Raw genomic sequence first — 16,760 nt, 5'->3', positions numbered from 1 at the left:
ATTATGAATTCTACCTTAGCACTTCATTTGTTCAATTGGAAACGATCATGAAATGAAATGAAAACATAACAGGCTACATATGAAACAGAAGGAGGACACAAATGTTAAATCTCATACCACATGAATCTCAGAAGTCAGAGCTGTGTATTTTCATTAAAATCTCTGTCAAAGACTGTACAATGGAAGCTCTGTTTTCCTCCACCAGCTCTCAGAACTCTTCTCTCTTCTCTCGCTCTTACAAATGATTATTTTTATACATTAAATAAACTATACCAGAAGAAAACAGATCGACCCAACAATAAGGGCGCTGTTTCAACTGAAATTACAAAAATAAGAAAAGAGCATTACATTTATTCTACAAACGGAACAACGTCCCTCTAAATCTTCTGATGATTAGTTTATTAAGAGGCAAAGCTGGAGCGCAGATCCCATCGAATCAGGACTGAAGTCATTAGTAGGAGATCGGTTGCTATATTTGGACACATTATTTCAGCGACAAGCTGTCCATTGCTTGTATCGATGAAATCAATTGGATGCAAAGCTATGCCATTGAAATTATCACTTATGTAACAACCAATAACTGCAAGGCACTCGGACGGATCCTTTGGATCCCATTCGGCACGAAAGCAGGTCAAGTGACCATTAAAATCATGACTATCGACGATCTCATGGCTTGGATAGCGCAAATCACCAAAGATAGAATCCCATACATGTATCCGATTATCTTGGCATGTAGTCATGATTTTACTGCCAGTTTATGGTGAAAAATAAGCAGAGTTCACAACACGTGGGTGTTTCAACTCTCCCAGGAAGGCCCCAGCTTTTAATTGGCGAATATCCCAAAGACGAGCAAAATGATCATTGCCACAGCTGATCAGAAGATCTGGATTGAATGGATTGGAATGAAGCCCCACAACTTTAGAACCCTTTTTGTGGATTAGAATGGGTTCCTCTGTTTTCTTATTTGAGCGAATGTCTATCTGGTAAAGAATCCCAAAGTTATCCGCAACCAGTAAAAGATCTTACTCTGAATTGATATCCATGCCATATAGCATTCTCCATGTTGCCAGTCCATTCCATCCATCAGGAGGATTGGAACTCTCATCTCAATATCAGTGCAGCTAAGTGTTCCATCAGATCCTGATGTGTATATATAATCATCCTTCACGAGATGAAATTTCATACTATTCAGAACGAAGGAATGTAACTGTATCGTAAACTGTCATTTGCTTTCTTCTGTGAAATAGCTCTTCAGATGCATTTCTTCTATCTAATTGTCACTTAATACTAGTGAGGATAGGCATCACTTCATAATCCAAATCGTATGATATTTGGAGTACATGATTTGATAAAGCAATCAAGATCAACATTACATCAAATCAGTCATGATTACCCTGGTCTTCTTTACAAAACTGAGTTGCATTTGCTTTGTTTTCTTTTCAAGTCCTGTTGCTTTAAATGTTTAATTCGAAGCGAGAACTGAAGATATCCACTCCTCGTAAGCATGTTTCGGCATTTTCTTAGGCCTCTTCAATCCTCTTCTGTGCAATTTTTGTGGGAAATCGTAACTTCACCTGAGATTAATAAATCAACCAGGATAGAGAATTCCTCAGCAGCATTGTGTAAGCTCATTACCTATTCTGCATCATCAGCCTTCAGCTTTAGAAAATCTCTGATGATTGCATTTACTACAGGAACCAATTTTCCTTTGCGATCTGCATAACTTGCTTTCCTTAAGGGCAAGAATAATGCACTATATGAACACAATCTTCTATGATCCTTATTGGGTATTTCAAATCCAACTTCACCAAGAACTTCCCAAATAGCGTCGATGCATTTCACACAAAGTCTTTCACAATCCTCTGGCAATTGATTGTCCACATTTTGAGGAAGGCTGAATACAGTCCAGAATAGCTGCAAATCGTTAAGCTGGCTAATTGCCTTGACAGGATGATTGCCAGAAAGCATCAGATCAATCTCATGACCAACTCGTTCACGACTGATTTTGCTAGCCAATGCATTTTTCACCTCTTCATCAGCAGCTGCCTTCTTTAATTCATTATCCAACTTAAACTCAAACCTTGTCCCAAATCGAACTGCTCATAGAACGCGTAATGGATCATCCAGAAATGTGGCCTTGGGTGGCAAATGTGTAGCTATAATTCCAGATTTTAAATCCGATATAGCTCTTCCAGTCAAGTCCTCCACAGAACCTGTGTTTATATTGTAGTACAAGCTATTGATTATCAAATCTCTTCGATATGCATCTTGTTCAGCTGTTCCAAACTCCATGGAAGGAATACGACTGTCCTCTGCATATGTCTCAGATCGAAGATTGACAAAGTCAATCCATACATCAAAGATACGCATTCTTGCAATCTCCAGGTGTTTTGATTGATCTGGGTTGTAAGATCCTGATAATACTTTTGTTTTAACTTTTCCATGATGGCTACCTGTTTTGTTTCTAATTTAAACTTCATATTGGATAAAAATGTCCCTGTATGTAGAATGATCCAATAATGAAGCAGCTTATGCACATTCCTCCTGAAGCAATCATTAGAAGTGGGCGCCTTCCATATTTGTCCATAATCAATGATGAGTGCACCGCCACCATCTGATGAAATCCTCTTTGCAATATTCTTTGCCAATTATGCTTCAACACATTATTACAAACTCTGTTTTCTAATTCCCTTTTTAAATTTGCTGATTTTGAATGAGGGTTTTTCTTTGTCTGCTTGCAGGGATAGGAGCTGATGAAACTGCTGCCATTTGAAGAGCTGGAGAATAAATTACATATTCTAAAACAACACATTTAATGATTTCTTCTTCAAAACAGGGTTTTGAAGAAGAATCAATCTCACATTGACTGACAAGACGGAGTCTAACAAGCTCGACCAACTGATAGTGTGGACTCTGAAATTAGTGCACATACTAGAGGCATCAAAAGACAACATCACGTGAGCTATGGACCATTGGCTTGACTGGATAATAAGGGGATTTATGATCGAGTTTGCGGTGGACACGACCATGAGCTACAGCAAGGCAGAACGACGTTTTCTCAAGGGACTATTGCACTAAAAATTGTCACCTTGACATTCTGCTATCTGTGTGAGTTCATTACCACTCATACTTCCCCCTCTACAAGTCTGAAGTATCAGTTCCTCATATCAAGCCTTGAAAGTAAGAGAAAATCCCTCAAAGTCTTTAAAACTCTGGTTCCGCACTTTCTCTATGTATTACTTGCGGTCTTGCACCTAATGGTCATGTCTCTTGCACACCTGACCGCTCTGTCTTTGTGTTAAAGGTGCGGACCCCTGTAAAAGTTAAAAAGGAGTGAGTATATTCTAAAAAAATCACTTTCAGTCATTTCTAGAAGCTTCTGGAAGGAATCTTGAGGTGGAAAGTTCACTCTCTTAAGGTTCATGCATCCCATACCTTAAGGAGCTAACCCCTTGATGTGAGGAGCTTATCCCTTTGAAGGAGGATTCTATCCCTTCATAGGTGGACCTGTAACCTCCTCCTCTACACTATAAAAAGAGGCATTGGGTTGGTTATTGAGGAGGTTGGAAGCTGAATATTTTTTAGGAGAAATGTTGTTGGAACTTAGTCTTCTTTAGTTTAGTTCTTATGAGGAGAGATTACATACCTCTAAGATCTCATTTGGAAGAGTGCAAGGCTTGTCAAAGTAAAGGAAATTCCTATTTCGGACCCTAGGAAGAGCTTGTTCAACATCAAGGCTAAAAAGGTTGTAAGGTTCTTCTACTTCAAAGTTAATACAAATAAGTTTGTTTTTCTCAATAAGTTGTTGATTCATGGTTTATTTTATGGATTCCTTGATCACCATAATAGACATGATTTATGATGTTTGCTATGCAAGTGCTATTTAATGTTTTCTTGTTTGTGATTGCAGGTCCTCAAAGGTAACTCTTTCAAACGATTGAAGGATAGCTACTACGAACAAGCATTGGATCTAAGTTAGGATCTTAACACCTTTATAGTATTTATTTATAAATCACATATGTCTAGAGAAAGATAGATTTGTTTGTCTGTTTGTTGCTAGACTATCTTCTGATACTAGGGAGATCGGTCTTGTCCGCAAGATCGATTTATCTGGCCAACAAATTGGCGACTCCGGTAGGGACATGAATTTGGTTTTTGGTTTTCCTTTGTTTTGACTTGAGAGAATTGTTTTCGTTTCTGGTTTTTGATTGATGTATGCTAGCTTGTGTAGTTTTTAGAATCTGGATTATTTTTTTCTTTTTTTTCGAAGTTTTTAGGGGACTGCACTTTCTCTTTACAGACAGTGTGGGCATCTCCGCACTTTTCCTTTAGTAAACAGAGCGGGACCGCACCTGTTTCTTCTGGAAGCTTGCGGACCTTGTAAATTTTTTTGAAAAACCTAAAATATCTTCTTCTAGTTAAGTCTAGGTTTCATTTAGGATTTTTAGCATCTACCCAGATCTGCATTTTTCCTGTCAAAAATCTCTTGTGGTTGAGTTCCGATGGTACTTTTGTTTTAGATGATTTTCTAGAAGTTTTGCATGCCTGGAGTGGTTTTCACTTTGTCTCTATAGTGGCTCAAAGATCAGAAGCTCGAGAAACCTTAGATCACCCTAGTGTCTTTTTGTCTTCTTGATGAGTCTGACTTGGTTGTGAAATCTATCCTTTGTGAGAAATAGATTTAGTTTTCTCCTTGCAAATCTTTGAACAAACTTTGTTATAAGTTTTGAATTTCATTTTTACAAAAGAAAACATATCTGGATGTTTTTTGATTGGTTTGTTATTCTAAAAAAATGAATCCTTAGTTTATTGAACAACTAAGCAAAACGTCCTCAAAAAAAATTGAAGCTTTTATTTAATTAGATTTTTAAAAAGTTTTTAGATCTCAAAATTAGTTTTTGTAGTTTTGAGTGTTTTTCTAGAACTTGTAGATCTCTTTTGAAGCAAATTGTTTTTTTGTAGTTTCGAGTTCTGAAAAGGGAAAGGGATTTATTGTGAGCATTAATTATTAGTCTTGTTTTGAGTTCTTATTGAAAAAGAAAAAAAGTTTTTCTTTCCATTGCCATGTTGAAAGAAAGAATTGTTTCTTAAAGAATTGCATTCTCGAACTCTTTCTTTTAGCTAGAATTTCAATGAAAGAAAAACGAATTGCTTATCATTTTAGGTGCATTTTTTAGTGTTTTTGGAGTCGAGTCTTCACACCATCAAAGTTTCATTTCCATACCTATTGAATTAAATAACAACCCATAAAAGCAACGCTTAATTAAAATTGATCTAGTAATCTTTTCTATTTCTAGGGCTCTTATCAACAATATAGGTTAGGCTAGTATCTTGGATTAGGGAGTAATTAACTCTCCAAGATAGTTAAAACAAACAAGTAGATACATCTTGCAGTAGGAAATAAATCCAATTGTAATTGATACATTCTGGGAAGCTTCTCTTAAACGAGTCAATCACGAGATCATGTCCGAACCTTTGAGAAAATCAATTCTGTTTCATTGGGAAAGATAGAAGATTTCTGCGTATTATAAATGGTAAACCTCAGATTAACCATTGTCGAGGAGCCTGGGGTTACTTGTTGGTAATCCTTGGATTGACCATGTCGAGGAGCCTTCAAGGGGATTGAGTTTTGTTACTCTGCCCTTGCGCGTAGATCAGATCGTAGACTGTTCCCCCAGTTGTATTTGTTGCTGTTGGTAACCTTAGTGTCCATAAACTTAAGATTATTTCCTAAGGTGACGGTGAAGGAAGGATCTCACTGTACCTAGAGCAGACGTCGACTAGACTCACTTGGACTCTCTGGGGGGTTCTCTTCACTCGAGATGGTTTTGTGAAGAAACTTGTGCTAGTCTATTTCATTAAGCACGTTGTTGGGGTAACTGTTCCAACCACCCTTTCTGTATTAAACTTCTACTACGTTGGATTTCATCGCCAACTAGTGTTTTTAGTACGGGAACTTACTGTTTGTGTGTGGTTTGCACTCTTAGATTTTTTAAGCGTGTGATTCAGTTGTTTGTTTCTTTAGAGACTTTAGGTGGTTTTATTGAAATTTTCTTTGTTTGCGTGTGATTAATTAAATATTTAATCGTGGCTAAATTACAGAGACAATCTCGTAGACTTCAGGGGAAACCTCCTGAGTATACACCAAGCTAGCTTGAAGGGCTACGAGCTCTTGTATCACCTAGTGACAATTGAGTTGGATCACCAGAAGCTGGAGAGTCATATTTAATTGTTCATCCTAATTATCAAATACAAACAATAGAGTATATTCAAGAGCCAATTTCATTTTCCGAAGTTATTGGTAGTATTTCTCCTTGCAGTGAATTAGCTAAAAAACCTGAAATTTTTGAGCCTAACACTGAACTTGCTGCTACACCAACTTCAGGGTTTTCTTCTCCAACTTCCAGTGGTCCTGGTTCACCTAGGGTAGGAAATATCATTACCCAAAATCTTCCTTCTGGCCTCATTTCTATTGAAGAACTTGTCAGTCCAGACGAAGACGTAACTCTTCCCGAAAACCAACCAACTTTAAATCTTAGGGAGCATGAATCAATATTCTACAGTCCTTTTAGGAGTGACGCTTGGTATGTATCATTGACAAATTTTTTAGAAAACCCGGGTCTTAGTTTTTCACCACCTCGAATTCCTTTTCATCCTACACCAAGAGGTTATTATCCTTCATCGATCACGTCAAGACAATCATCTATGTTTTCCCAATCACTAGAAACATTTTTATATGGTGATCCTTCTGTTCCTTCGGGGTATCAGTCACTCACTGGTACTTTTTCAGGAGCATCCCCTTGACCAACTGAACATGAGTTATCAACTGGTAGTAATGGAACTCAAATGTTGAACGCAGAAGAAATCCTTATGATGTCTGGTAGTATTCCAAATCCTCAACCTCAAGGTAGTCAGTTACCACCTGGGGGGCAACCTCAAGGTAGTCAATTACCGCTTGGGGGGCAACCTCAAGGACAGTACATACCCCAAGGTCAACCCCAGACTTAGTACATACCTCAAGGTCAACCCCAGTTTCAGTACATACCTCACGGTCAACCATAGTTTCAGTACGTGCCTCAGGGTTATCAACCTCAAGGTCAGTACCCAACTCAAGGTTTCCGATCGCTTTCTGGTTAATCATTTTTACAAGGAGCTAGAAATGTACCGCTTAATTATCAGCCCTATGTTCAACTAGGTTATGGTCCTCCATATGCACAACCTTTTATGGGTCCATACTTCGAAATGAATATGGTGTGGGATCTGTCTCAAACTCAACAGACTATGTAACCTAATGTGAAGTTATCTAATCAACCTGGACAACCTTTGGTTTCTGGTCCAACCCAACAACCTATCCAACCTACTGTTCAAACCCCTGCACCTGGTTTAGTTCAGCAACCTGGGCCTAGCTCACCTCAAACTCCGCCTCAAACTGCTGCAACTACTGCAACTTCTGTTCAACCTACCACACCTGTTTCTAGAGTATCTCTAGCTCCAGTTTCTACTATCCCTACATCAATGTAAACTCCTCAAGTATCTGTACCACAGTTAGGGCCTACAGTTTAGACTTCGGTCCAGATGCCTGCAGGACAAGCTAGACCAAGTACGATTGTCACAAGTCAACCACAATTCACTTATCAACTGTACCAGGGACAGTATCAATTCGGTCCTATTGTACAAAACCCAGTTTATCAGTATCAACCGTATCCTAGCTATACTTATCAGCAACCTCAACTACCCCAGTTTGGTTCAGTTAATCCTGGTTTCCCAGGAGGTTATAACATTCCTAATGCAAATCCAATTCTAGGTTATCCTGGATATCCTCCTCCTAGAGCTGGTCTCATTACTCAAGGTTTTCGCGACCCTAACCGTCAGTTACCATTTATCGCAACTTTGGATTTCCTGATTTGTTGCGCCTTACGAATGATCTGATTTACTATCTTCCGTATTGGCTGCCAATGCCTAGTACGTTGCCCAGTGATATCCTAAAATTCGAGGGTAAGTCATGAGAGGATCCGTCAAATCATGTTATGACTTATCACCTCTGTTGTGCATCTAATTCAATCATTGATGATTCAATTCGATTGTGTCTTTTTCAACGAACTCTTATTGGTTTTGCTGCTAAATGGTACATTGAGTTACCACGAGCCTCTTTTTATAATTTCAATCAGTTAGCCACTTCTTTCTTAACTCATTTTCAGTTGCCTATTAGATACGACAATGTCATGGAACTGTTAACTTCACTAAAACAATCCACATCCACATATATTTCTCATCATATTCATGAATGGCGACGAGGCATTTAGTGAAAGTTTTCATTCCAGATCAAATTTTAGCGGAATGGTTCATTAAATCATTGTTACCAAAAATCACTGAAGATGTAGCTAAGGGAGGAGTTGTCACTGAAGAGCAAGTCATTGCTCAGGCTTAGTACCTTGACCTCGTCTATACGCAGTCAAGTACTTTACATGAAAAAATCCCTGATCTTCTGAAACACGCTCAAATAATTGTAGCTCCTTCAGGGTCTCATGCCGCTGATGGTATGATAGGTTTGGTTAGTACTAAAAGTAAGAAGAAGTCTTCAAAGAATTCTTCTCCTATAATAACTTTACTTGATTCCCCAAAAGGAGATTCTTCCGCTGAATTTTCTGCTGACATCCATGTCGTAGACTCATCTACGACCAAATCAAAATCCGGCAGTAAAAAGAAGGGGAAGAAGAAAAACAAACAAAATTCAAAAGATAAAACAGATAAAAATGAATCTACTAATGAAAAACGTAAACCTTGCTATCCTTGTTTCATTTGTGACGAGGATCATTTTACCAAAGACTGTCCACATCGAGCAGAGGTTTTGAAAATCGTTAAAGGTTCTCAAACGCCTGCTGTCTTAAAGGATCCTTTTCCTACTCAAGATAGTAAGATGATTGGTTCTTCCTCGAATGCCTCAGAAGAACCCATTATGATGATGTCTCATGTCAGGATTGTGACGCGATTGCAAGATTATGGTAGTAAAAATCCTGTTGGTGGTAAAGAAGCAGAATTTTCTAATTCAAACACATCAACTACAACTCCTCTTGGTTTTGATCCGCTACAGATCGAGAAACCCAACCTTGACTTAGTAATCAAACCGCCTGCTAAAGGTATGCTTCGTAAATCAGCTTTCAATCCACATGTGAGAGCTGCTCAGAATTATAACATTATTGAAGACTTAGCTATTTCCCCTTCAACAATGTCATCTTTGGAAGTGCTACAATCATGCCCAGCACAACGTAAATTACTATTGTCCGCTATAGGAGATGTCGATATACAGGATTCGAACCTAATAATCTTCGATTTAGAGAATAGTACACCCCGGCTACCTCATCAAATGGCTTTCCAGATTCCAGTGTTAGTCAAAAACAGGCCTTGCTTTCGGACTGTGATTGATGAAGGGGCTTCTACGTGTATTATGTCGATCCAGTGTTGGAGATCACTTGGTTCTCCCACACTCAATCAGTCTCTGACAATTCTAAAGGCTTTTGATGGCCGATGGTTCCATCCTTTTGGTATTTTGTAGGATTTACCTATAGGGGTCAAAGGCAAAACCGTAAATCTAGATGTGGAAGTGGTTGATGCCCCTCTAGATTACAACCTTCTCCTAGGTCGCAGTTGGTCTTATGCTATGACTGTTATTTTTTCATCGATCTTTCGACTAATCAAGTTTCCTCATAACGAAAAGATCGTTACGATAGACCAGCTGACTTATTTCTCATCTGACCCAGCCTCTACAGATAGTATTCAGCACGTCGAAAAACAACTATCCCTTACAAGGATGTTGGAGTAGGTTTGATTAAAGATTCTAGTTTACTAGGAACTTTTTCCTTCTCTCCTCCTAACGTATCGCCTTCTATTGCAACTATTCATATGATTTCATCGAACACTATTACTTTTGATGATCCTTGGATCGTACCTTCCAATTCTGAGGTGGATTCATTTGATGGCGTGATGCCTTTGAGTCCCTTTGAAATTGCATATCAGGCTGTATAGTTGTTTTCTGATTCTTGTTCAACCGAAACTGATCCAATGAATGTGGTCCATGGGGAATCACTTTCAATATCAACCTCAGCTACAAAAACACTTTCTAATCATATTCATACTGATGAGCGGATTCGTGAACTTTTGTCTGTTGATGATTTACCATGGGAAGATCTTCATCACCGATCTTCGTTTTTACCTAAGCTTGATCATTTTGAAAATGTTTTTTCTTCTATTTTTACTACTGACTATGTGAAAGAACCATAAAATCCATTGCAACATTCTGATTCTGAGTTAAATTTCAGAAATATCTCTCAAACGGTTCCTATTGGCATTTCAGTTAAGCCTCGAATTATTGAAACATTCATATAGGTGCTTCTTGTATGGACGATGAAATCCAAACTTATAAAGCCCTATTTCAAGAATTCCGCGATGTGTTTTCCTGGTCATATGAAGAAATGCCAGGAATCGATCCATCAATTGTTGTCCATGAAATTAAAACTTACCCGGATGCTAAACTTGTTCGACAACATTTACATCAGATACATCCAAGAAAAGTTGCTGCTATCAAAGCTGAAGTTGAGAAATTACTTCACGCATGTTTCATTTATCCAATTCCTTTAACCGATTGGGTATCAAATATTGTTCCTGTTAACAAAAAACAAGGACGATAAGAATATGTATCGACTATAGGGATATTAATTAAGCTTGTCCTAAAGACAATTATCCAACCCCCTAAATCGATCAAATTATCGATGATTGTGCCGACAGTGAAATGTTCTCCTTTATGGATGGTTTTTCCGGTTACAATCAAATCAACATACTCCCTGCTGGTCAACCTAAAACAACTTTCATTTGTCCATGGGGGACATTTGCTTATTGCAAATTACCCTTTGGATTGAAGAACATTGGAGAAACTTTTTAAAGGGCTATGTCTTACGCATTTCATGACATCAAGCACATTGTGCAGCCTTATCTCGATGATTTACCTACCCATTCATTGCGTGGAGCTGATCATCTCACTCATTTACGAGCTATCTTTATGAGATGTAGGCATTATCAAATTAGGCTGAATCCACACAAATGTGTATTTTGTGTAGAAACGGGTCGCTTACTGGGATTTGTCACTTCAAAAGCTGGCATTTGTGTTGATCCCTCAAAGGTTGAAGCTATCGTCAATCTACCTCCTCCTTCCACTTTTCACCAACTCCAAAGTTTGCAAGGGAAAGCAAACTTTTTACGTCATTTCATTCCTAACTACGCAGAGATAATGAAAGGTTTTACCAGGTTGTTGAAAAAGAATACTCCATTCTTTTGGGATGAGATCACTAACAAATCTTTTGATGCACTTAAACACATGTTAGCCCATGCACCATTACTGCATCCTCCCAATTACAACCAGGATTACTTTTTTATCTCGTCGGTTCTGATTCCATGTTGGGTCCCTATAATACTAGTGATTACCCCATTACTATTGTAGTTATACCCCTTATTTATATTGTTGTGCCCCTATTACCCCCATATTGTTATTTCTGTGCCCTATAGAATCCCTCTATTGTTATTTTTGTGGCTTTATATTATTATTGTTAGGTCGGCTGGATTATATTGTGACTCCTTAGACTCCTATATTTAGAAAGGAGGTTTTGTCATTTGTATCATCCAAGAATTGTTCATTTATGTAATGTAAAGGAGGTTGCCCCCTCGAAGAGGCTGAATTCCAAGGCGTTGATCTTTCTTTTCTATCTTTTCTTGAGCTGGTTTCATAACATTTGGTATCAGAGCTTTGTTACAATTATGATAGCAAAAGGGCTTTGTTACAATTGTGATAGCAAATACACAAAAGGTCATAAGTGTGCTGAGAAGAAATTATTCTACATATATTGTGAAGAGGAAGAAGAAAAGGAGCAAGAAAGGTCAAAAGAAGAGGATATATTCCAAGAACAAAGCCTAGATGAAGAACAAATAAATCCGACCATATCTTGTAATGCATTGGCGGGAATTACCACTCCTCAAACCATCAAGATAGAAGGACAAATCAAGAAGAAAAAGGTAATAGTGTTGATTGATTCAAGAAGCACCCATAATTTTATTCATTGTAGGGTAGCAAAAGAATTGAATTGCTTCCTATATCTAGCACCAGAGTGTCAAGTGATGATTGCAAATGGAGGAACAATAAATTGTTCTGGAAAGTGCCATAATATCAAGCTATCCATGGGAGAATATGTATTGACTAGCCCAATGCTTTCCATTCCAATGGGAGGTGCTGATGTTGTACTAGGAGTCCAATGGCTACAATCCTTGGGTACAATAGCTTTTAATTTTCAAGAACTTTTCATGAAATTTTCTGTGGAAGGAAAGGAAGTTGAATTAAGGGGTATTGCAGGGAAACCAGGAAAGATAATCAGCTCTAATGGCATGACAAAGCTTCTAAAAAAGGAGCAAAGAGGTATAATTGCACAATTATGTTCGCTAGATGTTTCCACATTGGAATCATCTATTTCTCCAGATCTCCAAAAAGTCCTGGACAATCATTCCAAGGTATTTGAGACTCCCAAAGGTCTCCCACCTATGCGTGATCATGATCATGCTATTCATCTGATTCCAGGAAGTGTTCCTCCAAACAGCAGGCCGTACAGATATCCCTATGTCCAAAAAAGTGAAATTGAACGTATGGTTGCAGAAATGCTAGAGGCTGGTATAATTCAACCGAGTCAAAGTTCTTTCTCAGCTCCAGTAGTATTGGTGCACAAGAAGGATGGATCATGGCGCATGTGTCCAGATTATAGGGAGCTCAACAAGCTCACTATTAAAGATAAGTTCCCCATTCCTGTCATTGATGAATTACTGGATGAATTGCATGGATCAATTTACTTCACCAAGTTGGATCTTCGTTCGGGATATCATCAAATCAGAATGAAGATTGAAGACATTCCGAAAACAGCATTTAGAACTCATGAGGGTCATTATGAATTTTTGGTCATGCCTTTTGGCCTTACCAATGCACCTTCAACATTTCAAGGTTTGATGAATTCAATTTTCAAACCATTCCTTAGAAAATTTGTGTTAGTATTTTTTGATGATATACTAATCTACATCAAGTCTTGGAAGGATCATGTTGAACATGTTGACAGTGTGCTACAACTATTGGAGGAGAAACAATTATATGCAAAAAGATCCAAATGTTTCTTTGGAGTCCAGGAGGTGGAATATTTGGGTCATATTGTATCTCATGAAGGAGTTAAGGTAGACCCTAACAAAATTAAAGCCATTAAGGAATGGAAAATCCCCACATCCATAAAGCATCTGCGAGGATTTCTTGGGTTGACAGGGTATTATCGCAAGTTTGTTAAGAATTATGGGAGAATAGCAGCACCTCTAACAACATTATTGAAGAAAGATTCATTTTCATGGACTCCGGAAGCAACAAAGGCCTTTAAACATCTTAAAGAGGCAATGTGCCAAGCACCGGTCTTAGCTACACCGGACTTCACAAAAACCTTTATTGTGGAATGTGATGCTTCAGGAAATGGAATTGGTGCTATTCTAATGCAAGATGAAAGACCCATTGCTTTTGAAAGTCGTCCAATCAAGGGAAAGTTTTTAAGCAAAGCTATTTATGAGAAGGAAATGTTGGCAATACTCCATGCACTTAAGAAATGGCGACCCTACCTAATGGGAAGACACTTCAAGGTAAAAACAGATCATGATAGCCTTAAATACTTTTTAGAACAAAGATTATCCTCTGAAGAGCAACAAAAGTGGGTCACAAAGATGTTGGGTTATGACTTTGAAATCATCTACAAAAAAGGGAAGCAAAATGTGGTGGCAGATGCACTCTCAAAAAAGGATGAGGATATGGAAGAATTGTTGTGTGCCATTTCTATTATCCAACCAGATTGGATAAACGAAGCAAAGGAGGAATGGAAGAATGACCAAGAAGTGTGGGCACTTATTCAAAAGCTACAACAAGATTCCAGTACTTCTGATACATTTAGCTGGAAAAATGATTCGTTATGGTACAAAGATCGCTTATACCTCTGTAAAAATTCCCAGCTAAAACAAAAGATTCTTATGGAATTGCACACTTCTCCCTTAGGAGGGCACTCAGGATTTTTAAAAACTTACCACAGGGTTAAGAAGGAATTTTTTTGGGATGGCCTTAAATCATATATTCAAAAGTTTGTGGCGGAATGTTTGGTTTGCCAACAAAATAAAGTTGAAACAATTAAGACACCGGGTCTATTACAACCTTTATCCATTCCAAGCCAACGTTGGGAGGAGGTTTCAATGGATTTTATCACAGGTTTACCCAAGTCTGAGGGAAAGAGTGTCATCATGGTGGTAGTTGACAGACTTACCAAGTATGCACACTTTTGTGCATTATCACATCCATTTAAAGCCAGTACAGTTTCTACTGCATTTATGGAAACAGTTCAAAAGCTACATGGAAACCCAAAGATTATTGTAAGTGACAGAGATCCCATTTTCACTGGAAATTTTTGGACAAAATTATTTTCTTGTCTTGGTACTCAGTTAGCTCATAGCTCATCTTATCATCCTCAATCTGATGGGCAAACTGAGATAGTAAACAAATGTTTGGAAGGATATCTTCGTTGCTTTGTATATGATAAACACACACACAATGGGTCAAATGGTTGCCTCTGGCTGAATGGTGGTATAACACTTCCTTCCATACAGCAACAAAAATGACCCCATTTATGGCACTTTATGGGTACCAACCACCATCCATCACATCATATTTAAGAGAAAATTCTAAGGTTCAGGCAGTGGAACATCACATTGAACATCAACAACAAGTCCTCCAACTCTTAAAGGATAACCTCGTGTTGGCACAAAACAGAATGAAGCAACAGGCAGATCAACATCGCAGTGAAAGAAGTTTTGATGTAGGTGATTGGGTATTCCTACGGCTACAACCATATAAGCAAATGTCCCTAAAGCAAGCTAAGAAGGATAATAAATTATCACCAAAGTATTATGGTCCGTACAAGGTGTTGCAAAAGATTGGTACTATGGCATACAAATTGGAGCTTCCTGCAGCTTCTCGATTGCACCCAGTTTTCCATGTTTCATGTTTAAAGAAGGTTATAGGCAACAAGCTCCCAGTTCAAACAATATTTCCAGAACTTGACGAGGAAGGAAAAATTATATTGGAACCGGAAGCAGTCACAGAAACAAGAACTCGACAGCTACGAAATCGATCAATTTCAGAGTATCTTATCAAGTGGAAGAACTTATCTGCTGAAGATTCCACATGGGAGGATGAAAATTTTATGCAGAAGTATCCAGAACTACTCAAGTGTTGAGGACAACACTTTTTTGAAGGAGAGGGGCATGTTGGGTCCCTATAATACTAGTGATTACCCCATTACTATTGTAGTTATACCCCTTATTTATATTGTTGTGCCCCTATTACCCCCATATTGTTATTTCTGTGCCCCATAGAATCCCTCTATTGTTATTTTTGTGGCTTTATATTATTATTGTTAGGTCGGCTGGATTATATTGTGACTCCTTAGACTCCTATATATAGAAAGTAGGTTTTGTCATTTGTATCATCCAATAATTGTTCATTTATGTAATGTAAAGGAGGTTGCCCCCTCGAAGAGGCTGAATTCTAAGGCGTTGATCTTTCTTTTCTATCTTTTCTTGAGCTGGTTTCATAACATTCCACCATTGGCATGGTTTTAGTTTAGGAAGATGAATTCAGCAATGAACATGTGATTTACTATCTTAGTCGAACTCTGTATCCAACTGAGCTTAAATATTCACATGTGGAGAAATTGGCCTTGGCAACTGTCCAAGTTATCCAAAGATTTCGTCACTACATGGGTCCACACCTATTACTCACAACACGTGCGGACCAATTTCGCCCAAAATTTTTCGAACTAGCTGGTTCTAATATGTCTTTTTATGCATTGTAGGACATTCAAAATGCTTATTTGGCGAGAACGCGAGCATGAGGATGTAGATCTTACTGCAATAAATCATATGCCCACATTGCAAGCTTGAGAGCAGGCATACTGTTTAAGTTCTGGGCCATACCAGGCATGAGGACCCAAGTAGACCTCTTGCAATGGCTGGTAGACAGATGGAACACACAGGACCAGTGCTTCATGATTGGTGGCCACTGGCTCGAAATTGAGCTGGAGGATATATACTTTTTGATTGGTTTGTCCAAGAGAGGCGAACAATTATCTCTTTTCGGGACTAGGCTAGGTGGCCAGTCTGTCGCTAGTCTCCGATTGGAGTTTTGTGATGATCAAACAAAGGACAAACGGATTGATATTAAAACTATCGACCGTCCTGAGCTTAAGGTTGTTGCATTCACTGTTACCAGGCTATGCGGGAGTGCAACATTTCATGTGGCTACTAGATCCCAGATGCAAATGGTTGTAGACTATTTTCGAGGCACCATATTCAACTGGTGCGAGGCTGTGTTGGCAAATGTGAAAGGCCAACTAACCAGAGCAAAGAATGGAAAATTGAAAAATGCTGGATATGGATTTATCGTAGTCATCTTTGCTTTAGAGAGGATCCCCATGTTAGCCCCGCAGCATATTCCTGTTGATGTTGGCCTTCCTCGAGAGCCTAGGATAATTCGTTGGGTTGCTTTGATGGCCCGTCACCTTGGGGAGGGCACAGAGGTTGTTCGATTTTCTCCAGACGGATTTTCCAGAAACTTCACAGGAACTTTCTTACCCAAAAGCTCTCACTTCTCACTCTGA

General features: G+C 38.5%; 1 pseudogene; it reads right to left on the bottom strand.

Annotated features, from left to right (window-relative positions):
- Positions 1-1,530: 1,530 nt before the first annotated feature.
- Positions 1,531-16,760, bottom strand: part of LOC149207989 (CCA tRNA nucleotidyltransferase, mitochondrial-like) — a 58,897-nt pseudogene continuing 43,667 nt past the window's right edge.

The sequence above is a fragment of the Pinus tabuliformis genome, chromosome 1_2 (genome assembly GCF_031772625.1).
Source record: "Pinus tabuliformis cultivar Carrire ecotype Pingquan chromosome 1_2, CPIR1, whole genome shotgun sequence".
NCBI lineage: Eukaryota > Viridiplantae > Streptophyta > Pinopsida > Pinales > Pinaceae > Pinus > Pinus tabuliformis.
Note: the sequence above shows the minus strand (reverse complement) of the source record. Positions and strands in the feature narration are given on the sequence as shown.